Source organism: Rosa rugosa, chromosome 1 (assembly GCF_958449725.1).
Source record: "Rosa rugosa chromosome 1, drRosRugo1.1, whole genome shotgun sequence".
In the NCBI taxonomy this organism is placed as follows: domain Eukaryota; kingdom Viridiplantae; phylum Streptophyta; class Magnoliopsida; order Rosales; family Rosaceae; genus Rosa; species Rosa rugosa.
In genome coordinates, this window is record NC_084820.1 from 27,005,956 (window position 1) to 27,022,507 (window position 16,552).

Below are 16,552 nucleotides of genomic sequence, written 5' to 3' on the forward strand. Positions count from 1 at the left end.
ATTCAGAAGCTCTTCGCCTCAAAGCCATGTTGAGGTTTTGTGGAAAACCTCTCACAGAAGAAGAGCTAATTGAGAAGACTCTCTCCACCTTCCCTGTCGCAGCATTTATACTGTCAAAGCAACATCGCACTGACTTCAATGCTAGACGACTTACGAGGTTTAATGAGCTCATAAATGTTTTGTCGGTAGCTGAAAAGCATGACAACATCCTCGTAAAGAATTATAATTCAAGGCCCATCAAAACCAAGAGCGTTCATGAGGCGAATTATATTGCACCCAAAAGATGGTGCAAGGAGCGGTACCCTAATAACAGGGGATATGGAGGACGAACGAGTCCATATAACCGCCCCAATAAGGAAGGAAACCGCAACTATAGAGCGGGCACACTGGATGGCAACGCCACACGTGGGAGAGGTGGATATGGCAACACCAGCCATGGAGGTCGCACCATGAGATATGGTAGTAGCAGCAACCCTCCTAGGGAATATCCACAACGTGCACAACCTGCACCTCAAATAAAGAGAGCTAACCACAATGACATGTGTCATCGATGTAGATCAATTGAGCACTGGTTCAAGCAATACCATGCAAGTACCCAACTAGCTGCAAGCTACAAGGAGTATAGGCAATTGAGAGAGCAAGAAATCAATCTTGCTGAAGATAAAGATGGTGAAGATATCACTCTCACCACTGAAGACTTCCAAGCTGCAAATAAAGAGCACAAGGATGCCGCAGACTTTGATTAGAATAGTCTTTTCTATTTTCCAAAAACGGCAAATGTGCCTTAGTGAATAAAAGACAATTGTATTAACTCTTTCTCAGTGGCGCACCCAATGAAATATGATGTCTAGGAAGTAATTGAGATCGGGATATTTAAGCGAGTCTCGCTCCACCAACATCTCTCTACTTACCTGGTCATATTTTATTGGAGTTACCAAACGGATTGAGAGACTACAATTTGTCTAAAGTTTGATTTTGGAATAGACTTTGGAAAACTTTGATGTAATCATTGGCTATTAATAAAGTGTCGCATTATTATTCAATGTCATGGACATGTGTTAAAATCCGAACTTTATTATTTGAAAGATATAAAGAGCCAATGGTTTTCATGTGAAAACACATGGTGAGAATGGACAAGAGTTCCTTTGCATCACTTCTAATGACTACGGACATAAACGAGTATTAGAGGAACTTATGTGTCGCTCTAGTGGGTTGCATGCAACCACTATTCGAGTCATTAAATCAAACCATGTCATAAAGAGATGACTTATGGGATTTTGACACATATAAGCTTTGGCACGACCGGTTGGAGCATCCAGGTCATGATATGATGATCCATATATTAAAACACACGGATATCATTCATTTTGCAAAGCTTGCTTTTTAGCAAAAGTAGGATCGAGACCATCCTATGCAAAGGACACTAAATACCATTCTTGCAAAGAATCCAAATTGATATTTGTGGACCCATTCAAACAACTGGCGGACGTTTAAATATCTCATGTTGTTGGTTGACACGCAAACACGCTAGTCACGTGTTGTGCCATTGTCCATCTGTAAAAGCTGCTTATGCTATACTCCTAGCACATATCATATGACAACGGGCTCACTCCCCGGATCATCCTATTCAGTCAATCGGGTTTGACTATGCTAGAGAGTTTACATCGAAGAGTTTCGATGGTTATTGCAATGGGAGATGTTGGATATCACATTCCCATATACACCCCCAAATGGTCTCGTGGAAATAACTACGATGATAGTTTGGACATTGGTGATGCGCACCAAATCTCCTTATAAACCACTTGGGGTGATGCAATATCGCATACAACTATGCTAAATCATCTCCGACCTACCGCCACTCAATATATCTCTGCGTTACAGCTAGTGGCTGAGTACAAGTATTTTGTACTTACGCACATTCGAGTGAGCCATTTATGTGCCAATTGCGCCGCCATAACACACTATGATAGGTCCTTCAAAACGAGTGAGCAACTCAGTTGGATTTGAGACTCCAACAAATCGTCCGCCACTTAATGCCCTTGCAAGGCGATCTCCTTAAAATATCACTTTGGATGAGACAGTCTCCCCGTTGTTAGGGGGAGATAAGAACATGAATGTTCAGCAGGAATGACAGGAATTGTCGTGGTCTGTCCCCACTATGTCTCATCTTGATCCCTATTAAAGTGACGAGAACACACACATTTGCTGCAAATATGCCTGCAAGGAAGGACGTCCCTACAAGAGGACGTAGCGCCACCCTACACAGAGGTAGGCAAGGCGCCAATGCCATAGAGAGTGGCACTCTGGCGTTACAGGCCATGGCTCCAGCTAAGATGCATGGGAGGCCAGTGGATTCGAAGGATACTTTGGCACAAACCAATCCTTGGATCACACTCAACATCCGTCTCATGAGTATCTTCCGGATTATGGTTATCGTTGGGGGAAGCCTCAAACGTCAGAACCTGTTCCTGAGAATATAGAGCTCTATGAAAATTACACTAGTGTACATGAGACGTGGGATAGAAACTCCATCATAATTGATGTTGTAGTTGCGCATTTTGTTGCACATGAGTTTGTTGAGTACGATGATATCGAACCACACTCTGTTGAAGCATGAATACCAACATAGAGAAATTTGGCCTAAATGGAAAGATGCGATCCAGGTTAAGATGGATTCTCTAAACGAAGAGGAAGGTCTTTGAGCCAGTAATGCCAACACCTCCTTACATAAAACCTATTGATTAATAGGTCTTCGTTAGAAAGCTTGTTGAGAAAATGAGATGACAATCTCGCCTTATGGCGCAAGGCTTCTCACAAAAATGCCCTGGAATTGACTACGATGAGACATATTCTCTTGTAATGGATGTCTTTGCACTCCACTACCCTGTCAGTTTGGTAGTTCCCGAATAACTGAACATGCAGCTTATAAATGTGGTCGCTACGTATCTTTATGGGGATCTAGATACGGAATATATATGAAAGTTCATGATGAACTCAATTTACCCAAGTCAAGTGGCTCTAGACCACGGAGCACGTTTGCAATAAAGTTTGAAACGCTCACTAAAGTGACTACTTGATTGGGAAGGGATATGCCCTCGCGTTTTCATAAACAAGTTTCGGATTCTATCGCGGTTCATGTTGGACATGATCTTCATTAGAAGCCCTTAAAGAGCTAAGGGAAACCGCTGAACACTTAAAATTCGAGTTTGAGATGAAGGATTTTTTGGAGAACACGATTATACCTCGGTTTGGAACTTGAGCATCGTGCTAATAAAAGCTTAGGCATTTTTGACAAGGTCAAGCCTTCAAGCACCTCCATGATCGTCCATAGTCTTGATCCTGAAAAAAAGATCCTCTTCGTACAAAGGATGATGACGAAGATGTGCTAGAGGCAGTAGTGCCTTACTTAAGTATAATAAGCACATTATTATACTTAGCTCAATACACAAGACTGAACATCTCATTTTACCATAAATTTATTAGCTAAAGCTCTGCGCCAACGCAACACCATTTGAATGGATGAAAAAGATATATTTAGATACTTGAGATGTATGATCGATATGGGCTTATTCTATCCCTACAAACAGAAACGCCACCAACGCTGGCCTGCGTTTTCTATCCCTACCCCAAAACAACATAAGTGTTTTGGAAGGTTTTGCTGATGTTGAGTATCTCATAACCCATACAAAGGTCTTCCCAAAACTGGTTAAGTGTTCACCATGGGTAAAGACCGCGATATCTTAGAAGTCAACAGAATAGACCTTAGTCGCTATACCTTCGAACGATGCAGAGATTATTGCTTTTCACGAAGTGGTTCGTGAATGTATATGGATTGGATCCATGGTTACGCATGTTCGAATAGTTGTGGTTTGAAAGTCTACCACAGATGAGCCTACAAGAATTTAGGATAATGCTGCTCATTTTTTTGAAACAAATGAAGCAAGGCTATATCAAAAGCGACAACACCAAGCATAATCAGCAACAACAGACTTCCTCAAAGATTGAAATGAATCAAATCCAATCAGAGGATAATGTAGCGGACTTATTCACTAAAAGTCGTTACATAAATCCACCTTCGAGAAACATGTGAAAAGCATCGGATTGGAAAGGTTATCCGAACTCCCATGATTGAAGCAATCAGGGAGAGATATCGACATCAGGGGGAGTTATGATGTCTACATGATCGATCTCGAAGAGTGAAGGACGTGTTGTACTCTTTTTCCTCCTCGAGCTTGTTTTTGTCCCACATGGTTTTACACTCGAGTAAGGTTTTAACGAGGCAACAGATGAAGTGTCACCGCCGAGTTTTGAGCGGCACAAAGAGGAGTATCCAGAAACATACTCCACACTCAACGCGCGTTGTACTCTTTTTCTCCTTCGACCAAGGTTGTTTTTTCCCACAGGGTTTTATTACTTGGCAAGGTTTTTAACGAGGCAACTTAGAAGTGCAAGGCCTAGACAATACTATTGACATGAAATATCCAAGGGGGAGTGTTGTAGTATATATGAGTCATATTGTATGAGTCATGTTGTATGAGTCATAGTATGAGTCATAGTATAATTGTCTATATCATGTAATAGGTACTTGAGTGTATAAATATGGTACTTGAGTGTATAATGTAGGTATAGAGACTTATGTGACATACTTTATGCCAAAGGGCAACAAGCATGGCAATTATGATCATTGCAGCCACCATGTGGAGCTGCAGTCCTCAATCAACCAAGAGAAGAATGTCACAAAATTGGTTTTCTCTTTGAGCATTCACACTACAAATGTACTCCTATAAATACACTCCTTTGGGAGATGAATAATACACTTGAATCTCCATTCTCTCTACAACATTACCCTCTCTCTCTCTCTGTTAATTTCCTTTTTCCTTAAACAATTTACACGTTTTCTTAGTGAACAAAATTATCTGCAATGTCTTCCTTGTTCTTGTTTTTTTTTTTTTTTTTTCCCATTAAATTTCAATGGTTGATGCAACTTCTGTATTGACCTCTTGTAGACCTGGTTTTTAAGGAATCTGAACTTCAAGGCGTTATCATCGTTAACGTTGGATAACCTTGTGGCTCTTGCAGTTTCCAAGGCTCAAACCAATCTATTTGTGATGAAAGCATCTTATAACTTACCACACCTTATAATCCCTTTTCCAAACCACCTTGCTAGAAGCAGGACATCAACATATGTTGAATGTTTTCTATTTTTCCATTTATTTCACCAAAAACCATTTAGTTGATATAGTTTTTCCCTAATGTTGGGAAAATTTCACAAACAGTACACCAAGTAAAGGCCACTAATAATTCTTATACATAAAGTTCCTAACCAAACATTTCGGTACACGAAATCTGAAACTCGACCCACTATCAGTACACGACGTCAATTTGTGACACCAAAATATCCATTATGCCCTCAGTTCTTTTTTTTTTTTTTAAATTTTTTTTTTCTGTTATTTTTTTTTCCTTCGTTTTTATCTCTTTCTTCTTCCTTCTTCCGGCTCCACGAAACCCACCTCTGTTTTCATGTGAGAAGGAGCCCGATCTCACCCACCTCTATTAACTTCTCAGCCACCAAAATAAGTTAACACAGGTGCACACGCACTCTGAAAAAAGAACAAGATGTGAGAAAATTTTATGATCAAAAGAAAGAGCAATGAACCAATTCTCTTTTCCTCTCCTCTAACTTGTCTAGTATAGCTTTCTTTGATGATTCCATGTCATCTCCAGTTTCAACTGATGTTTTGGAGTTGCCAACAGCTTCATCTGATCCGCGAGATCGACTGGTATCCAATGCTGTTGGTGCATTTTCCAGCTCATCTCTCAAATTCTTTTCAGTGTCCTCTAATTCCTGATAACAATATTCATCAATTTCAACAAATTGACTTAAAACTTAACTACAACGCATATCCTCAACATTATAAGACATATTTCTTTTCAAGTCTAAACTTCTAAATTACAAATTACAATCACTAGAAGAAGGCACACTAATCAGATACACAGTTCCAAGCATCATGGGAACTTTTCACATGACTAAATATTGGCTGAGTTACAAATATAAGCTGTAGGACCATAAATCTCACCTCTAACTTCCTCCTAAGTAACTCCGCTTCCTCAATCTTCTCCTGTATTTTACTTTCACAGTTTGATATAGCCTTTTCATATGCAGCATTTTTCTCCTGCAATGTCACCTCTCTCAACTGGACCTATCCACAAGTACAAATAAACATGAACTATATCAACAAAGGAAACATAAAAAGGCACTGATAACCTACAACCATGAAACTCAACCAGGACCAAAAACAAGGAAAAATCCCTGAACTTTAACACAATTTGCAATAGCCACAGCTACACCACAATTTGTCTCGTAGAGAGAGAAAGAGTGTGAGAGTTTTTAGAGTGAGAAGAAGTGAGAGAGAGAGAAAAACAATGGGAAAATCTAACTCCTGCTTCAAAATCAAAGACCCAGATAGAGAAACCTCCTAATTCAAATAAAAAGCAACACGCCCAGATAAGAAAGATCCAAACTTTGAACAAGATATGCAACAATTCAGAGTTGTACACAAGAATCACAATCAAATTCAAAAATCCAGCTACTAAATTTAGAGCAGAACCTGTTCTCGGGTGGAGGAATGGGCGTTCAATTGGAGGGCAAGGGCGGTGTTGGAAGCGAGGGAGTGAGCGTGGAGGTGAGGAAGGCGGCGTTGGAAGCGAGGGAGTTAGCCCGGAAGAAGGAAGAAAGAGATAAAAACGAAGGAAAAAAAAAATAACAGAAAAAAAATTATTAAAAAAAAAAAGAACTGAGGGCATAATGGACATTTTTGTGTCAAAAATTGACGTTGTGTACTGATAGTGGGTCGAGTTTCAGATTTCGTGTACCGAAATGTTTGGTTTGGAACTTTATGTATAAGAATTATTAGTGGCCTTTACTTGGTGTACTATTTGCGAAATTTTCCCTTTAATGTTTGCCTGCTGTCGAATATCAAACAGCCATCATCCTAGATAGGGTATGGCCAAATAGCGAGCACAAATTTAAAGGTGATTCCATTTGAATCCTCACAGATTCAGGTAGTCCTTCAAAGATTTTTTGTTTTTATGTTTTTTAATGAAATTTGTTTAGATCTTTTCACATTTGAACATAACGTTTCTTTTTTTTCTTTCAAATAATAATAATAAAAAAGGCCATGACCTTAGCTACTGATTAAATGCACCGTTTTGGTTCAGAACACATAGGTACCTAGAACATGGCCTCATGGTTTACCTAGAACATGGCCTCATGGTTTAGAGGTAGGGATGGGAAACAAAAAGTTTTATTCTTTCTTTCCCTACAAGTTTGGTTGGAATCAAAATGTGCAGAAATTAGTGAACTGATTGATTTGTAGGTTCAAATAGCCTCACCCCCAATTTGAATGTCCTTAAAGTCGGGTGGAGATTTTTCTAATCCTCCAACTCTATCTGCTTCATATAGTCTATTTTATTTTACATTGTAATTCTAGTTGCAATTAGGTCATGACACATTCATCCTCTATAAATCGTTGCTATTGACATCGGACGTTTCTAGAACCCGAGAAATCAAATCTGGTTGGTTCGATGCTAAAAGCTTTCATCTGAGTTGTGCATTAATGCAGATTGGATCTTGTTTGGCGCAAAAACCAGTTGGCTTGCAAACTGTCTCTTTTGAGCGTGTGCGCAGGCGTGCCAGCACCGTGGGGTGCAGTCGTCGGGGTAGTCCCTTGACCTGACTTCTTCTTCAAGCGTTGTAGACGAGGAGAGCACCAACCTCGCCACAAGGTTCTTCTCTAGCCTTCCGGAAAAGGACTTTCTGCCTTACGGATAAGGACTTTGGGTGTGATCTCTTGGCGTCACCGAATCGATACTTAGTATTATAGACTAAGCAGAGCAATCACTGGGAAGTTTGGAGAAAGCACGGGTTGCGCTAAAGCGTGACTTTAGTTTCGCTGGGTTGCGAGGGCGTTACCCTTGCTTCGCTGGTAGTAACAGTGGCGGTTGCGCTCGCAGTTGGCTCCTAGGGAGACTGGGACTGGAAGTACGGTCGCCGGGTTGATCTGGTGATGCTGACAGTCGGCTCTTGGAGAGACTAGGACTGGCGGGTGGTCACCGGGTTTCAACGAGGTTGAAGGTTTGCTCCGGGGAGGCTTTGTAATCGCTGGGATTGATTGATTTGAGAGATATCTTTTATTCGTCCTTGAAACCTGGTATATATACCAAGGATTTCGACTGTTCCTTGTCACAGAAGGGATATTGATTGAAGTTTCCTATTCAATCCCCGCTACCCGACTCCAATAAGGTTTCGTTTTCCTCATGGATCACGGAATGAGTGAAGCTGTAACCCAAACCTGAGTAGGCTTATTTTTGGGCCGCAGGTATTGGCCCACTGTGCTAAATCCACTAAAGGATCTTGCCAAAATTACTTTTGGGCTCAAACATTACCCCCCAGGCCCCGATATCAGGCCCAAGAAAATGTAACTGATTGAAGGGGACTAAAACGACACGTCTGATGATCGAAACGATGTAATTAATGAAGGTTGCGTCTATTCGCTTGGCAAAACGTCTTTTCGTCGCATCGTTTCCCTCACAAAATCTTTTATTTAAATACCGCAACCACTCTAGGCCTGTCACATCAGAAACCCTTCCAGTCTCTTAAACCAAGAAAAACTCTTGCTCCATACCCACTTTGCAGAAACCCAGAAATGGCTCCCCCAAAGAAAGTCATCATCGATCAGGAAGAACAACTCACTGATAACATCGCTCGTACCTGGGGAGTCAACATCGGTGCCCGCTGTCGCGCCCATACCTCAGTCCAGAGACCTCTGCTTCTCAGGCTTTCAAATCATCACGCCGGACTGGGTCCGACACCGCGAGATTCCATTCCCGATGACGCCATCGTCCTCTATAGCCTGCCCATTCGTCGACCCATTCAAGTCCTCCGGAGGACCCCTGTAGATTTCAACAGTTGGGGTGCGCAGAATCATCGGGCAAAAATAGGGCATTGGCCGTCCAAAATTAGCCCAGATGAGCTTTCCTGGTACCGTGAAGTAAGAGCACGAGATTTGGCTCGCTGGGATATGGCAGGTATAACCCACACTATCGATTTATGCTTTCGCCTTCCTCGCGAGGGAAATCGCTCCCCACTCGCTGCCTTCCTTTGCTTTTGGCACACTGCTACCAATACCTTTGATTTTCGATTTGGCCAAATGAGTATAACATTGTTGGATATCCTCACCATTACCAGATTGCCCATTGATGGCGAGCCCTACCTGCATGGCCAATTCGATTCTGATACCTTTACCTCAACCATGGTCCAAACTGGTCGCAGTACTCACAGCGGCTCCTACCCGCGGTGGTTGGCTTATTACCGCAAAGAGCGCAATGCGACTGGTGGTATTGCTTTTCTGGAGTATTGGCTCTGCAAGTTCATTTTTTGTACTTCTGCATGTAAGCCCACTGGCGCTTGGACTCTTCTAGCAATGGCCCTCTACAACGGTCGCCACGTGGGGCTAGGACAACCAGTGTTGGGTGCCCTCTACCGCACTTTATACCAAGCCACAATGCATCCTTTTGAGACTAGCATTTCTGGCCCTTTTTGGATTCTTGACTTCTGGATTCAAACCTACTTTCCATTCTTCCGCCGCGACGACATTCCTCTGCTACCACCAACCGATGCCCTTCTTGGTCAATGGTTTTGTCGCGAGGCGAGGTACATCTCTCCACCATATTCTGGGTGTTTCTCATACTTGTACCTCTTGCACGAAATGCCCTACTGCGATCTAGTACTTAATAGGAGATTCCCCGCTCCTCTTGAAAATGGGTTTCTTCCTGGGGCACCTGATTATAGCGATCGCGCGCGCTTGGCCTTTCGCCGCGCGATCTCTTGTTCAGACATTAGGCTCGCTGTTGACGAACTCACCTAAGAGCTTTATGCTCCCAACCATTTTGCTCGCCAGTTTGGTCTTATCCAATTGGTGCCATTTCCCCTCTATGATGCCTGGAATTACAACACTTCTTGGCGCCGAATTGGCCCCTTAACTGGACCTCCGCCCGCACAAAGCATGCTTGCACTGGTCGATCTCCCTGATTGGGCGGATAATATCGTCCCCGTGGATGGGACCGCTGAAGATTATGATCAATGGTGGAAGGAAGTCTCTGTTAACTGCTGGAGGCAAAGAGATGACGAACTCTTCGCGGCCATCTTCGAAGAGCTGAGATATCCTTACGATGCTGATACTGAAGAACTTGCTCGCTTCCATAAAAATGAAGAAAGACCTCCACCACCTGAACCGGCTCCGCGACCCGCGCGAGCCCCACGCTTGGTTCAGGCTGGGATTGTAATTCGCGAGCATCCTCCAGAGGTAATTTTTTATCATATTCGTTGTTTCCTTGATCATTTTCACCTTCAAACTCTCAACTCAAAGTTCACAGCAGGGGCGCGCACCGCCTTCAAGCAATCGCGCCGCGGGTGTTCCTCCGGCCACTGGCTCGGCCGCTAAACAGAAAGCAAAGCTGAGCAAACCTGAAGTAGAGGACTCTTCCTCTGATGATGATGATCCTCAAACTGTAAGGATTCCCTTCTTAGCACGTATAATTTGGCAGCCTTCTCAAATTCTAATTTGACTTTGTTTGATAGATTGCTGCTGCTTTAGCACGCAAACGTAGTCGTGCTGAATTCCGGACCGATCTTTGGGCAACAGATGAACCAATCGCTGATCGACTGGTAATATTCCTCTTTAAAGTGAGCATTGACACTTTGGTTTGCCATGTATGATAACGTTTTCTCTGCTTCAGGTTCGTCGTAGGTTTTCGAGGCAAGTTGGGGAAGGCTCCTCTGCTGCCGGCGAGGGTGTATCTGGCATGCCAGCCCAAGAAACCAATGGTGACTCTCCCTCTGCAATCAATGCTGCAAGCAACATGCAGTTGGTTGTAGTTTCGGCGCAAGTCATAGATGACAGCTCGCCTGAGTTTGAAGAAAGGCTACCGCTTCTCCACACTCCCCGCGAGCAACCAATTCTCCTTCTGGAATCAGCAGTGCCCGACTCGGGTCCAACCTTTGGTGAGACTGCCCCAATACCAACAGCCGATTCCCGCGAGCTACCAGCTGAAGAGGTACTTCTCTTAACAAAAAGTTTTATCTTTACCCTTGACTTGGTTATTCTGAAGATGTTTCTTTCTAGGGTCCAAATGTAGAAGCGGTAGTCGAAGAAATAGCGGATGAGGTTCCTGCTGAACCTGTTCCTCATGCCCCCCAAGTCATCGAAGTCGAAGAAATAGGAGCACTTCCTGAACCAGTGCCAGAAGCAATACCTGTCGCGGAGCCTCTTGAGGCCCCTATCGCTGAGCAACCTACTCCGTCCACCTTAGAACGATTAGCTCGCGTGCTTGAAGTGACCCCGCCTGGGGTTGTAGATGATGCCAGAGAAGGTCTTCGTCGTCTATTGGGCCCTGATATTCTAATCCCTGGCGCGCCCACGAGAGTTTTGGAGTATCTGAGAGTGCTTCTCCGCGAGGGCGCTGTCTCTGAAGATCAATTTCAAGAGGTTGACCAGCTGCTGCAGCAACTCCCGCAAGGGCTCAATGAGAGGGCGGTCGCGAGCGCTCAAGCCAGGCAGACCGAAACACACTACCAGACCCTTACTCATCAAACGGACACTGCGCGTGATTTCTTGGGGGACCAAGCTGACCTTATCCGGGATCTGACGCTCGAGAGGAACCATCTGAGGTCCCAGATTCAGGCTCTTCAGGCCCGGTTGACTGATGTCACTGCTAGGCTCGCCCATGCGGAGCCTCAATTAGAACAACCCCTTGCTGCCTTCGAGATGCTGTCCCAAGAACTAGCCCAAGCTCGAGTAGCTGCCCAACAAGCCGCACAAGCCGCAGCGGATGCTAGTTTTCGCCTGGACGAGCTTTTTCTTCGCTTGACCCATGCAGGCCGAAGACTTTTGGGCCTCTAGTATTCCAGTATCAGGCCCATATTTGTATGAACAATATAATTATTAATAATTTAAATATTTAGCCCACATTGCTTGGCCCAAATATATGTTCAAATTACTTGCCACTCGAGGCCTTTAACTTGCCTTCCTTCAGGCAGCTTAGCATTTAACTTGCCTTTATTGCTTTTGAAACTGTTTGAAAAGATAATCTCGAAACAAAGCGGTTACCTCCTTGAAAATTGCCCCGCTTCCCACGCGTTTTCAATTATCTTCATTTCCGAGATCTTTGCATTCAATTCCAACGATACTCTTATTGATGGCGTTGAAAATCCTCCAACTGCCCATTGCGCAGTTAAGGCCACTGAAGCTGGTCCTATAAATACCTGTACTTTGGAGAATAAACACTCAAGCAAATATGGCTTCCCCAGTAATAGTTTCACAAACCCTACTTTGCTTCCTTTTGTTTCTGAAATCTTCTCCTTACGATCTCAGCCTCAACCCCAAATCCTTAGGTTTGATGGCTTAATCTCAATGCCTGGGTAGGTCTTATGGCCTAATCTCAGGTCCATCCGCATGTCTTTGGTCTCTGGAAATCCGGATGGGATTCCCCGGTTTCCATTGGGCTGAAGAACACGCGGCGCTCCTAACGCGGCGGAACCAGATTCTGAGGGATCCCTCTCCTCAGATTTCTCGCGTGGAGCAGGCGGAAGAAGGGAGGAAGGCCACTCGAGGCCGGCTGTTCTTCTTCCGAAGCCTACCTCCGGGAACAGACTGTCAGACTTCTGTCACTCCCCTGGAGGTAGATGTGGTTGTGAGTCGCTTTCTCCTAGAAGAACCCCTCCATCCCGGACGATAAGCCACTAGACGGTTTGGGATGGATTATTTCCTTCCTTCTGCCTCCAGTACAAATGAGAGCAGCTGCAACTCACATCAGAGGAGGCATGTGGGTGAAGAGAGGGAGAGTGTCCATGACCAAAGCTCAGCCACCTTGTCACCACAAGATCACAAGATCCAGAAATTTTCAGCAGATCTGGAACTCTTATGATTATTAAGCCACTTTTGGCCTTGTAAACCATAAATGTAATTATCTCGATTTGTAATGCTTCTGGCCGCAAAGCCACTTTATGAATGAAAGAGTTTCTGAGTATTGTTTCATTTCAAAAAACTGTTATAAAATAAGGCCTCATGCTTAGGCCATTACATATAATTCTCAACACTTGTTGTCAAGGAATTCGAAACAAACTGTTAAATAAGGCCTCATGCATAGGCCATTACATAATAAATGTATAGAGTATTGCCCCCCTAGTTTTCGTAGGCGAAGCAAATCCATGAAACAAAGGCCACAGGAAAGGCCTGAATATGAAGGGATAATGGGAGCCGAGGAAGACTATGGTTGCCCCCCAGTCTGGGAAGAAGGAGGATCTGGAGGGTCCTCATATTCCCAAACACTAGGGTAATATTTCTTCAGGAAACGCTCGTTGATGGGATTGCGATGGATGTCGCCGTCCAAATCTTTGAGGTGAAGGCGGTGAACAACAAAGGGTCCTTCCCATCGTGGAGTCCATTTACCGCGACCGGTCAACTTCTCGCCAAAGGGCAGAACTGCTTTCCAAACAAGGTCACCTTCCTTGTAACTTCGGCCACGCGTCCTCTTATCATAGGCGCGGGCAATGCGCTGTTTTTCCATCACTAAGTTATCCAAAGCCGCTAAGCGCTGCTCGCTCAAGTCTTCATGCTCTTGCCACATCGCTTGGACATAATCTTCGCCGATCAAGTGATGCTGATCCTGGACGCGCAAAGATTGCACGTTGAGTTCTAAGGGTAAAACTGCGTCATGACCAAACATTAGTGCGTATGGTGTTGTAGCAGTAGGGTTCCTCTTGGAGGTGCGATAAGCCCACAGAGTCTCATACAACGTATTGTGCCACAGGCGAGGGTTTTCAGCAAGCATCTTCTTTATAATGGTGATAATAATCTTGTTACTGGCCTCTGCTTGACCGTTGGACTGAGCATAATATGGTGTACTGTGGACGAACTGGATGCCCAGGTCGTTGACAAGCTTCTCGACCTCACCGCCCATGAACGCTGCCCCCCTGTCTGAGACAAGCACTTCAGGGATACCAAACCTGCAGATGATGTTCTGAAAAATAAATTGGCGAATAGTGGCACCGGAAGCCTCTTTCAAAGGCTCAGCTTCGACCCATTTGGTAAAGAAATTAGTGGCCACAATGATGAACTTGTGTTGGAGAGAAGAATGAGGGTGAATCATCCCAACCAAGTCCAATGCCCAGCCTCGTGCAGGCCAAGGCTTGATAATAGGCTGCATGGGAATGTTGGGAACATGTTGCACTGGACCATGTGCCTGGCACTCTTGACATCCTTTCGCGAACGTGATACATTCCTTCAAAATGTTGGGCCAATAATACCCATGTCTGCGGATAAGCCAACGCATCTTAGGGCCTGCTTGATGGGCGCCACATACTCCGGCATGTGTTTCTCGCATTAATCGCTTTGCTTCGCGGCCGTAGACACATCGGAAGTCTATGCCATCTTCCCCTCGTCGTCGCAACTCGTCACCCCTGAGGAAATAGTTTAAGGCAAGAAAACGTATCTTCCTGTCTGTTGTAGGGTCTGGTTGCTTGAGGTAATTGATCAACGGAATTCGCCAATCGACGTCAATAGGCTCCAAGACTGCGACGACCGAATCGTCCGGCGGGTCGAGCCGCGCCAGCCATGAAGGCAACGTGCGGCGTTCGACCTTCAGAATGCGCTCGCGAACCCCATATTTCAATGTGATGCCTGTAGCCAATTGAGCAAGCTCATTGGCCGCAAAATTGCGCTCGCGAGGAATGTATTCCAAATCCGCGTCATCAAACTGATCCAGAAGCTCAATGGCGCGATTCAAATATGGAATGAGCAAACAGCTTACACACCTGTACTTCTCTTGGAGCTGATTTATCACGAGCAGAGAGTCACCGCGTACTTGAACGTCCCTCATTCCCAATTCCAATAACACTTCTAATCCAATGATAAGGGCTTCGTACTCGGCTTGGTTATTTGTGCACTTGAACTCCAATTGGAAAGAATAAGAGAAACGATCACCTGCTGGATTTTCCAGTACAATCCCTGCCCCTGCTAATGTTTCGGTTCTGGAACCATCAAAAAATAATACCCAAGGTTGCAAGGAGATTGTAGCTTGATGCCATATGGCGTACTCTGGAATGCGCGCCAAATCTCGTCGAATTGCGGTAGCGGTAGCTATCTCTAATTTCTTCACTAGGGGAATATCCAACATAGGGTGATGGGCCAGAAAGTCTGCGATAGCTTGTCCCTTCACCGCCTTCTGTGGAACGTATTGTAGCGAGAATTCGGATAGAGCCAGTACCCACTTGCCAATGCGTCCTCTCAGAATAGGTCGCGACAACATGTACTTGACCAGGTCAGTTTGAGCGATGATGCATGTAGTAAAGGATAACATGTAGTGTCGCAACTTGCACGCGGAGAAGTACAGCGTGAGACATAGCTTTTCCATAGGAGTGTACCTTGTCTCGCAATCCGTGAGTGTTCGACTGAGGTAGAAGATGGCATGCTCGACACCTCCGTCATCATCTTGGGCGAGTAGGCTACCAATGGAAGCCTCAGCTGCTGAAATATATAGCTTCAATGGAAAACCAGCTCGAGGGGGAACAAACACTGGTGGACTCGCTAAATAGGCCTTGATTTTGTCGAAAGCCTCTTGATGTTGAGATTCCCAGACAAACTCTTTCTGTCCTTGCAACTTCAGCAGTGGAGAAAAGGGCTGGATCTTACCTGCAGAGTTAGAAATAAAACGTCGCAGGAAGTTGATTTTACCCAGTAGGCGTTGTAGCTCCTTCTTCGTTCGCTGAGGGGAAGCGTTGATGACTGCGTTTGCTTTATCTTCAGGGACCTCAATTCCCCTTTGATGGACAATGAACCCCAGGAAATCTCCTGCTTGAACTCCAAACACGCATTTGGCAGGATTCATCTTAAGTTTATGTTGGCGCATGCGCTCGAAGACTTTCCTGAGATCTGTGATGTGATCCCTTTTCTTCTTGGACTTCACCACTACATCATCGATCTAAACCTCTAAAATCTTTCCCAGGATATCGTGGAAGATCAGGTTCATGGCTCTCTGATAAGTGGCCCCAGCATTCTTCAGCCCAAAAGGCATAACCACATACTCGAAAACGCCCGCGAACCCAGGGCATCTGAACGCGGTTTTATGTCGATCCTCCTCGATGACTGGAATTTGGTGATACCATGCGGTGCCATCCATAAAGGATAGCAATTCGTGTCCTGCTACAGCGTCTACCAACATATCCGCCACCGGCATGGGGTAAACATCTTTAGGTGTAGCGAGATTAAGATCTCTATAATCCACGCAGACCCTCATCTTGCCGTTTTTCTTGCGAACAGGTACTATATTGGATAGCCACTGATTGTATTTGGCCACCCTGATAATGCCTGATTTATGCATTTTCTCGACTTCCTCCTTGACGAGGACTTGGGTTTCTGAATTCATTCTTCGCGGCTCTTGCTTCACAGGCCTCTTGTCAGGGAGTGTTGGCAGCTGATGGCAAACCAAGTCCGGT

The 16,552-nt window shown here is 44.6% G+C and overlaps 1 protein-coding gene and 1 long non-coding RNA gene across 2 annotated transcripts in view; one reads left to right on the forward strand and one right to left on the reverse strand.

The window, feature by feature from the left end:
• Positions 1 to 16,552, forward strand: part of LOC133724471 (uncharacterized) — an 81,206-nt gene that overhangs the window by 26,383 nt on the left and 38,271 nt on the right. The window lies entirely within an intron of this gene.
• Positions 5,264 to 7,226, reverse strand: LOC133727431 (uncharacterized). The gene is made up of 3 exons (XR_009855178.1): positions 6,609 to 7,226; positions 6,078 to 6,200; positions 5,264 to 5,845 (listed from the first exon to the last, which is right to left on the reverse strand). It is a non-coding gene; the product is annotated as an uncharacterized LOC133727431 (long non-coding RNA).